Source organism: Pteropus medius, unplaced genomic scaffold (genome assembly GCF_902729225.1).
Source record: "Pteropus medius unplaced genomic scaffold, Ma_sr-lr_union100, whole genome shotgun sequence".
NCBI classification, from domain to species: Eukaryota; Metazoa; Chordata; class Mammalia; order Chiroptera; family Pteropodidae; genus Pteropus; species Pteropus medius.
In genome coordinates, this window is record NW_024342539.1 from 391,863 (window position 1) to 402,318 (window position 10,456).

At 37.6% G+C, this 10,456-nt stretch overlaps 1 pseudogene; it reads right to left on the reverse strand.

The window, feature by feature from the left end:
- Positions 1 to 2,666: 2,666 nt before the first annotated feature.
- LOC120605456 (keratin, type I cytoskeletal 18-like) lies at positions 2,667 to 3,924 on the reverse strand (annotated as a pseudogene).
- Positions 3,925 to 10,456: the final 6,532 nt, after the last annotated feature.

Consider the following 10,456-nt stretch of genomic DNA (forward strand, 5'->3'; position numbering starts at 1 on the left):
TGGCCATCTACAAGCCAAGAAGAGAGACTTTAGAAGAAATCAACCCTGCTGGTCAATACCTTGATCTTGGACTTTGAGCCTCCAGAAATGTGAGAAAATAAATTTCACCGTCTGTGGTGTTCTGTTGTGGTGTTCTGTTATGGCAGCTGGAACTATTCTCAAAAGGGAATAGTTAGAAGGAAACCCATTTTGAGAGACTTCCCCAACTCCACTCCCAGTTTGAGTCAGGAATCCAAGTTGACTGCCTGGGAGAGGCCTGCTTATGAGGAAGCTCTAAGAGCTGCATGTACTGGAAAGCTCATGGGTCTCCTTCAGAGTGTTCCGTGCAGGCTGAAGACAGATGATGCTGGAGTCCTTTCATGTGTTCGTCCCTGAGGCTTTGCAAATAATTCTAACTTGTTCATTGTAGGCTGATGCTAAATTCCATTCATTAGCAAGTTTCCCAGTGGCCTAATTTTATTGGTTCCTCAGGAGTTCCTCTCTTGCTTTTCAGGCATCCAGTCATCTAAAATGTTGTGTCTTCAGCAAATTCACCTACCTCATTATGCGTGATCCCTCTTCTAAGCTATTTAGCCCTTCTCCTGGCTCCTAATAAATAAATACTAATTCTGAGACCAAAACCCAAGAGGCCATATGTTTAATTGCTTTCCATGCTGAGAAAGAATCATTTATTAGTGCTGTGCAAAGCGTCGTGTTTGAAAACTTCAAACCACATGAAACGCCACAAGTTCTGAGCCAGAGCCTAACAGAGAAACAGCCAAGTTTCATGTGAACTTTGTTAGGCCGCATGACCTTTCACAAAACCTCAAAGCAAAAGTAATTCAGACCCTGGATAGGCTCAAACTCTGACTTGAGTACTGTCATTTGTTTAGTTTTAGAGCAGCTGCTTATATCACAAATCCACACTTCTGGTAAAAAAAAAAAAAGATCCACAAGATGGCTTCAACCCAGTTTGATGTTCTATTTTGTTTTGTAACAGGTCTATTAGTTGTGAAACTCAAGACTCCTTTGGAATGCTAGCTCTATAGAATAAATTATGGGTTTAGAATTGCCAGGTAAATTGGGACTGAGAAATTTAAATGGAATTCAACGAGAAACCAGTTGTCACGAATCTGAAGGAATAGCTAGGGTTAGGAGTAGGGTGGCCAGAAGAGAATGGTTTTGTTTTGTTTTAACAAAGGAAGTTTTGGTGTTGAGGCATTGTTTAAACATCGTGAGTGCTTGGTTAGAATTTGTCGACTGACCTCTTCAACACATGTAATCTGTAGTTTCCTCTTGTTCAGAACTTAATTCAGAGATCCCTGACAGGAACTTTGCAGCCATTTCTTTATCAGTATGTATCCATCTGGGCCTGCTGGGCTGCTGCCTGTCCGAGTTAGAATGGTCTGACAGTGAATGTATTACAAAAAGGAGGCCAGCCTGTGGCTCATCTTGTTACAACTGGACTGAGAAAGAGTAGATATGCAGTAGAAAAGTAAGGTTTGGAGTTTGAATCAGATACATCCACTGGGTTGGGACAGGTGCCTGGAGTGGAGGCCAACCAAAGAACCAATAATAGAATTTGATTATATAGACTAAACACACTACCTGGTGGTAGCCCAGACAAACGGAGATGACCAGACCAAAAACATGGTCTCCTCAGGCAGGTGAAGCCTTGTGACAGATAGCAAGGTCAGAGTTTGGGCAGGATTCTAATCAGTGAAAGATAGTTTGGTTAGGAAGGGTTGGTAATGGTGTTGATACTGGCATGGCAAGAGCAAAGGTGGATTCATTGGGGTTTCATTATGGGAACTCATTTCTAACAGCCAGCAGATGCCCGCCTCTTACACTGAATCTCAGAATCAGGTAAATTGATGCTGACTCATCTATGAATCAGACTAGAACTATTTAACACACTTCTCTGTTCTCTTTCATCCTCCTCCCCCAACTCTCCTCTGCCACAGATGTGGCTGGAAAGGGCTAGGGACAGTGGAAGGAAATTAAGTCATAGATGGAGGGACTCTAGATCGGGTGAGCCTCATAGGTCATTATGAGAACTTGTGAAGTATAAGGGGAACTCCAACCATATAACTCACCATTTGATCTTCTCTGCTTTAATGTCCATAGGTCCAAGGCAAGTTCAAGCAGGAACTGCAAGGTTAGATTAGACACCTTTTCCTACATTTCAGAAGATATGTGAACCAAATTCAAATTAGTATTTGCATTGACAACCTTTTAGAGATATTTATCTTATTCTTAACTGCAACTCACATTCGATAAAGGTAATGATTACAAAATTTTATATCAATCCTACAGAGAGGAACAGTAAAAGCAAGTAATACTTTAATCATACTATTTTGAACTTCCATAGTGATCCTATATTTTACCCTTATTTATGAACACAAATATTTTAATAAGAATTACACCAAAATAATAGGTTTTTATTGAAAAGCTTTCTAAGATCAATTTTCATTAAATCAATTCAATTTTTTAATAACATTTCCATAAAATAGTTAAACCATTTTTATTTTTTATTTTTATTTGAATAAAAAGATTATCATTAGGATCAATTAATTTTCTGATTTGATTCATTTTCTTTAAATTTTCTTTTATTTTTGATGTTCAATGATCTCTGAAATTTTTATTGGCCTCCTGCCCCTCCCAAAGGGTGCCCCACTTTTGTTGCCTTAACGCCTCAGAATTTTGATGTCATTGATCTCAGACAGAACTTTGCCATCCACAAATCTGCGCGTGATGGTCTTTTGTACGGATTGCATGGAGTTGCTATTCAGGGCGTCGCCAAGATCGAAGTTCTTCCCCTCTTATAGCAGGTGGTGGTAGGTGGCGATCTTAGCCTCCAGCTTGACCTTGATGTTCAGCAGAGCCTCTTACTTCTAGGTCTGGTGCTGCCCTTCTGCCCAGGTCTGGTGCTGCCCTTCTGGGCCAGCTCTGACTCCAGGTGCAGCAAGAAGGATCCCATTGAGCTGTTCCATCTGCATGGCATAGTGCCTCCACATCTGTCAGGCTGTTTTCCAAGCTGGCCTTCAGATTTTTCATCGAATTCAGGTCGATCTCCAAGGACTGGACTGTACATCTCAGCTCTGTGAGTGTCATCTCAGCAGCTCCTATCTCAGTGGTCTGCAAGGTGACTACAGTGCTGCTCTCCTCAATCTGTTGGGATCAATACTTGTCTAGCTCTTCTCTGTTCCTCCAAGCCAGCTTGTCTACTGGGCCCAGATTTCTGCCATGATGTTGCTGAAGACCAGAGATTTAGGGCCATCCAACTCCATGATCAACCCAGAGTTGGCAATCTGGTTTTGTAGACCATTTACTTCCTCTTTGTGGTTCTTCTTTGTGAAAAGCAGCTCCTCCTTGAGAGCCTCAATCTCTGTCTCCAGCTGCAGTCCAGTGATATTGCTGTCATCGATGACCTTTTGGAGCCCATTGATGTCATTCTCCGCAGACTGACATATGGTCAGCTCTGTCTCATACTTGACACTGAAGTCATCAGCAGCAATCTGTTGAATGATGTGGGCATTGTCCATAGTACTTGCAAAGATCTGAGCCCTCAGATCCTCAATGATCTTAAAGTAATATCCCCAGTCTCTGACCTGAGGTCCCTTCTTCTTCAGGTGTTCCAGGATTTTGCTCTCCAGTCTCCAATTATCAGCCTCACCCTCTCCAGCTAGGAGGCCATGCAGTCATTCAGGCATTGCATAGTCTCCTTCTCGGTCTGGCTGCCCCCTATGCCAGCTAGGCCCCCAGCCATTCCCGCAGCCAGGGTCCTGGAACCCCAGCCACCGGGGACGCTGGTAGAGTGGGATACAGCGATCCAGGAGCCCAAGCCCCCTGCACCTGCATACACGCTGGCCAGTGACTGGACGACTGCATGGAGCCCAGGGTCTGGTAGCTGGTGGAGTAGCTGGAGCAGGTGCTGAAGCTCATGTTGTCTAGGGAGGAAGATCAGAGGCCAAGACTCAGGTTCGAGCCACCTGATTCATTTATTTTGACTCAGCTTTTACCTACTTGTATATTTTGTGATTATGAGTTTTCTTTTGAAAACTTTTTTTTTCTATCAAGCTAATTTCTCAGGTCAAATTCTATAAATGTAAAGATTTTATTCTTCCATTCACTTTCAGCTAATAAGCATTTTAAATTTTGTAATTTTAGATACTGCCATTTTTTTTTTTTACACCTACAACACCTGGTCTTCCTAGGTGGTCTCCCATCCAAGTACTAACCAGGCCGGGCCCTGATTAGCTTCTGAGATCAGACGGGATTGGTGCGTTCAGGGTAGGTGATTTTGTTTTTATTTCTACCAAATCTATTTCCTCCTTTAATTGTTCAATTTTTCATCTGTAACAAAATTTATCGTAGTTTTCGCCATTGTTAGTTTTATTCTGTGTTAATTATTTTTTTTCTAGTAATGTTTTATAAGAATTAAATGAAGGGCTGGCTGGTTGTTAAAGTTTTATTGAAGGAATGGGTAAAAAGCACAATCATAGGAATCAGATACAGGGCAGAGACTAAAGTGGAGTCAAAATGTCTTGTATTTGTCTCTCACCAGTCTACCCTGCCTCTCACTAAGTCCACCATGATGCCCAAGCCCATTAACCCTTAGTTTCCATGCAGTGAGGTCTGTCAGGGATATCCTTTCGTTTGCTGTTTGATACTTTTCATCAGTTGAGACTGATGATGGTAGAGTGGGGGGAGCAAAGGAGGAGGATTGGGAAGGAAGTCTATGAAACAAATGACTACTTTATTATGACAAAACTCCAGAATAAAACAAAAATTTGCATATCCCTTTGACAATAAATTTAGAACAAGATTATTGTTTCTGGGTTCCAAAGTTATTGATATGTATCTCTTTAATTTATCAAAAAACTTCATGAGAAGCCTAAGAATTTAACAAATAGAGTAGAAAAGTTACTGTTCTGAGCACTTTAGGAAAAGTGTAACATTTGCAAGTTGGAGTACAATGAAGAACACTGATCTAAGTGTGAGAAACAGAATCTATAAATTGTATTGGAAAGAACAGGAATGTGGGGCCAGAACACTTGGTTTCCAGTCCCTGCATGTCTTTTTCCTTTCCTAGGGGACTTAGGCTCATTTACTTAGCGTTCTTGACTCTCAGCTTCCTTATCTACAAAGTTCTGAAGATCTTATAGGGTGATTGTAAAGTTTAAGAAGCATACAAACTCTGACTAATGTGGCAGTTGTTACTGAGTAATGGTCTTGAGCTTAGGAAATTAATCACTTTTCAAAGAAAAGCTTCCTGTTCTGTCCTCTTCTCTCTATCCTCTCCTCTCATCCATCTTCCTCTACCACTTTCTCCTCCTCTTTCAGCTGGCCACACCTAATAGTCTTAGGATGAGGGCTGGCCACACCAGAAAGACTAATCTTATGATGTATGGTGGAGGCTTTGGGTCATTTGGTATCAGTGGACTTAAAGACTGAGTTCATCCATGTGGGCAATCAAGCAATCAATCGGTCAAGTCCATGTAATGAAGCCTCAATACATTTCTGGACACAGAAGCTTAGATGAGCTTCCCGGAGTATCAATACTCTGCATATTGTCACATGTCAATGCTGGGAGGATAACACATCCTGAAAACAATGGAAGCTTCAAGTTTGGGGCTCTCTTAGATCCTACTCTATACATCTCTTCCTCTGGTTGATTTGATATATTCTTTCCCTGCAACAAATGTAACTGTATATAATAGCTTTCATTGAGTTTATGAGTATTTCTAGTGAACTATGGAATCTCAGGGTGGTAAGCACTTGAACTTCATTGATGTCATAAGTGAGGGTGGTCTTTTATGGACTCTCCTCTAACTTGTAGTTGGACCCTACTCCATGCCTTTGAAGTCAGAAGTCTTGGGTGGCCTCGGCAATCTAGAGTAATGTGCCCTTAAACTCTCAATTTGGTTGAATCCAGGTACCATTCCTACTGTTTACTATTTCTCCCTAAAATTCTGAAAAGCCTTGCTTATATCATCTTTGTCATCTTTGGTAATTTCTGGAATGAGAGAAAGAAAAGACACATTATTTAGGTACTTATTTGTTTTGAGCTATGGGTGAAATGCAATTGAAATGATGTAGTTTAAGTTCCTTTGGGGAGACAAAAAGGAAAGTTTGCTCATATTGCGCATATGGCTAATTCACTCAACAATTGTTTGTGTAGTTCTTGCCACAGGGCAGGCATTGTTCTAAATGCTTTATGTGTATGAGCTCATCTGATATTGATAATGACCGTTGAGGCAGCCTCTATTATTATTATTTCCATCATTGTACAAAGTGAGCATACTGGAGCCAGGAAAATGAAAGAACATGCCCATGTTCTGACAGCCAGAAGTGGTTGAGCCACGTAGAAACTCAGCCTCCAGAACTGTTCTGTAGCCACTTTATTATTGAGGCTGTGGATTTAAATCCTTGAGTCTTGGATTAAAAAAAGCGCAATCTAGTGGGGAAAACAGACTTATAAAAAATCAGTGATATTATCATACAACGAATTTTACAATAGAAAGATTTGGGAGGAACAAATCTGAATTGACTTAATAAGAAAATTGGAATTGTTTTTTACTTAGCTCTTTTCATAATCATCTCACCTCTACATTTTTCAGTCCTACTCTCCACCCCCATCTCCAACTATCTAGAAGTAATTCTTTGTTGCAAATACTTTTTTCCAAACTATAACTTGTCCTTCAATTTTGCTTATGGTGTCTTTTGTCAAAGAGAAGTTCGAAATTTTAATTGAAAATTTTTTCTCATATGACCCTAAGGTTATAAAAACATTTCATTTTTTTACAAGTTAAAAAATTTTACTCTTCACATTTAGATCTTAGGTACACCATTTATTAGACCTAAAATTTTTTTTATACACTACATGTGGTAAGAATATAGTTTAATATTTTTTCCTTTTTGTATAACTAATTTGCACAGATCCAAATATTAAATCCAAATATTTAAAGTCTTTTTCTGGATTTTATGTTCTAGTCCTTTGGTATGTCTATTTTCACACCCCAAACACACTTCATTCACACATTCATAACTTTATAACAATAAAAATAACACTAAAATCATAAATATAATTTTATAATTACATAAATATAACTTTATATGAAGGCTCAATATTAGATAGAACAAATGTCCTTATTTTGTTCTTAATTATTCTGGTCCCTTTCCTTAAGAGGGAATAAATTTAAGAAATTTATCAGCATATCAGAGATTCACACATATGCACACATACAGAAATGTTTTGAATTTTGATAGCTGTTCCATTGACTTATAGATTTACTACCTGGAAGAATTTATATCATTACAATATTAGATCTTCTTACTTATGAACATGATATATTATTCCACTTACTTCAGTCTTTTTTAATGTTTTCCAGTAGTATTCTAATTTTCCCTATATAGTTCATGTACACTATTTGATGGGCTTTTTTTGGTAAAGAACTTATTATTTTTGTTACTTCTGTAAATTACGTGTTTGCAAATTAATGTTTACTAATAGTTAACTGTTGGTATAAAGAAATGCAATTAATTTTTACTCGTCATTTTATATTCAGCTCTCTTACTCAACTTTCTTATTAAACCTAATAACTTATTTATCATTGCTTTGAGTTTTAAATATAAACATGTGTTCTTGAATAATGGCAGTATTACTTCTATTTTTCCAAACCTTATACCTCCTTTTTTATTTTTATTTTTTAAATTTTCTTACCGTTTTGGCTAAGACCTTTAATGCAAAGTCAAAGAGAAGCAGGAAAAAGGTGCCATGATGTCCTCCCCCAGTGTTATACCCTGTATAACCTCCTCTCCTTGAGTGTGGGTGGGACCTGTGAATTTTGCAAAGGTAATGGAATGTGACTCTTATGATTGAGTAAAGAAAAAGTAAAAAAACTTCAGTTAATTTAGTAAATTAATCAATTAGTTAATTAATTTTAGTTAATTAAAAAATTCTCCTTGTGGAAAATTTAAAATTAAAAGATTCTCTTGTGGGTTTGAAGAAGTAAGCTTCCATGCTGTGAAAAGAACATGTAAGAAGAAATTGCAGATAGCCTGTAGGAGCTCTTAATGGCCAATAAGAAAGTTGAACTTCAGTAATACAATTATCAAATCATGTAGTCCTACTTGATTATGATGTATAATTCTCATTATTCATTGTAGGTTTCAATTTGTCAATATTTTGTCGAGGATTTTGCATCATGTTCATGAGAAATATTGATATATGCATTTGCAATGCCTTTGATTTTTTATATTAGGATCATGCTGGCCTCATAGGCTGAGTTAGGAAATATTCTTTCTGCTTATATTTTCTGAAAGAGATTATAGAGAATTTGTACAAGTTCTTCCTTAAATATTTGGTAGAATTTACCAGTTAACTCATCTGGGCATGGTGCTTTCTATTTTGGAAGATTATTAATTATTGGTTCAATTTCTTTAATAGATAGAGCCCTATTCAGATAGTCTGTTTTGTGTGAGTTCTGGAACATTGCATCTTTCAAGAAATTGGCCTATTTCATCTAGGTTGTCAAATTTGTGAATATAGAGTTGTTTATAGTATTTCTTTATTATCCTTTTAATTTTCATAAGGTCTGTAGTGATATCCTCTCTTTCATGTCTGTTATTAGTAATTTTTGTCTTCTCTCTTTTTCTACTTAGTCTGTCTGTATGCTTATTGATTTTATTGATCTTTTCAAAGAAACAACTTTTGGTTTCATTGATTATGTCCACTTTTTAAAAGCTATTATTATTAGTTTTTTCCTCTCTTTTTCTTTCTTCTTTCGTTCTTTCTTCCTTCTTTCGTTCTTTCTTTCTTTCTCTCTTTTTTCATCAGTCTTAAAATTTCTTAAAAAAAATAGAGTAAACATAGCACTTGTGTTTTTGTTGGCAAACATGCAGAAGCCTAAGTGCAATATGTACTATTCACATAGTTCTCATATATACATATGTGTTTTTAAATTTCCCAATATCAAGGTACTGACCTCAGTTAAAATTACTGTAAGATTTTATTCATCTTTGTAATATCCCCTATTTTGGGCTCAAATAATTTTTTTTGTCTTAAGAGCCAATGTAAGAGATGTGACCAAAATGTGCCTTGTTGTATACAAGGGTGTCTAAAATACATGTCATATTTCCATTAAAGGACTTAGCTCATACACTAATAATTTCTGCCACATTGGTCACTTCTTTTTAAGAGTTGAGAGACTATATTAAGAGTATTTTGTGTGCTGTCTAGCACCTGAATATTGCACTGATAATGTTACAAGTATGTCATCTATCACAGCAGTAATTAAAAAAAGACAACTTATATGCTACTGAGTTCGCTGAAATATACTAAATAATCATAGAGTGATCTTGATTTTCCCTTTCATAAAGAGTCTGAGAGATCATTTAATTCAATCCTTCCCTTTTATGTTTAAAGAAACAGAGTCAGAGAAGTAAATGATGTGCTCCAGATCACAGAGTTGAGGCTAGGTCAGTGCTCCCCACTGCTCAGGTCTCCTCTTTAAAGGATCCCTAAGTATTCTTGTTAACTGTGACTAACCTTTCCGCATGCACATTGCTGTACCTGAAAGAAAGTGTATGGGCTTCTAAGGTTAGGTGCTCACTTGCTCACCTGTAGTCAGGGCCTGGGAGCAGCTGCTGTTGTGGAGCATATGCCACATGCAGCCTGCCCTTCATCAAAAGAAAAGTAGCACATGCTAACTTGTGCTAATGGTATATATCCCATATACCTGGAGCTTTTCCACACTGGTTGATAGGACTACTGAACATTCCTAGAAGATCCTAGCTCTTCGAAAGAAACAGTATCCAGACCAAACGTTCATCAATATTGGCGGATGCTTTTAATATGGATGAATGATCAAAACTTTTCCTAATCAAAGCCTCAGCTTAACCTAAACTAGTTTCTTAATCCCCGGCTCAAATTGCACATTATGCTGCAATGCCAATGTAGGAACATGTACTGCATCTGCAGCTTCACTGAAAACTATGGGGAGGCTAGAATCATTCAATCCTACTCTTTAATTTAACTACCACAGCTGAAGAGTATGGCAAAAAACAAAACAAACAAAGAAAAAAACCCCACTTCTTTAAGATTGTCCTTGCTAGATGAGAACCTAGTTGAAGAAATAATGACTAAAAACTTTCTTAACCTGGTGAAGGAAATAGATATACAAGCCCAGGAAGCACAGAGAATAGTAAACAAGATGAACCCAAAGAGGACAACACCAAGACAAATCATAATTAAAATGCCAAAGATTAAAGACAAAGAGAGAATCCTAAAAGCAGCAAGAGAAAGGCAGCTAGTTATTTACAAGGGAGCTCCCACATATTGTCAGCTAATTTCTCAACAGAAAATTTGTAGGCCAAAGGGACAGGCACAAAATATTCAAAGTGATGAAAAGCAAGGGCCTATAAACAAGACTACTCTATGAAGCAAGGCTATCATATAAAATTGAAGGAGAAA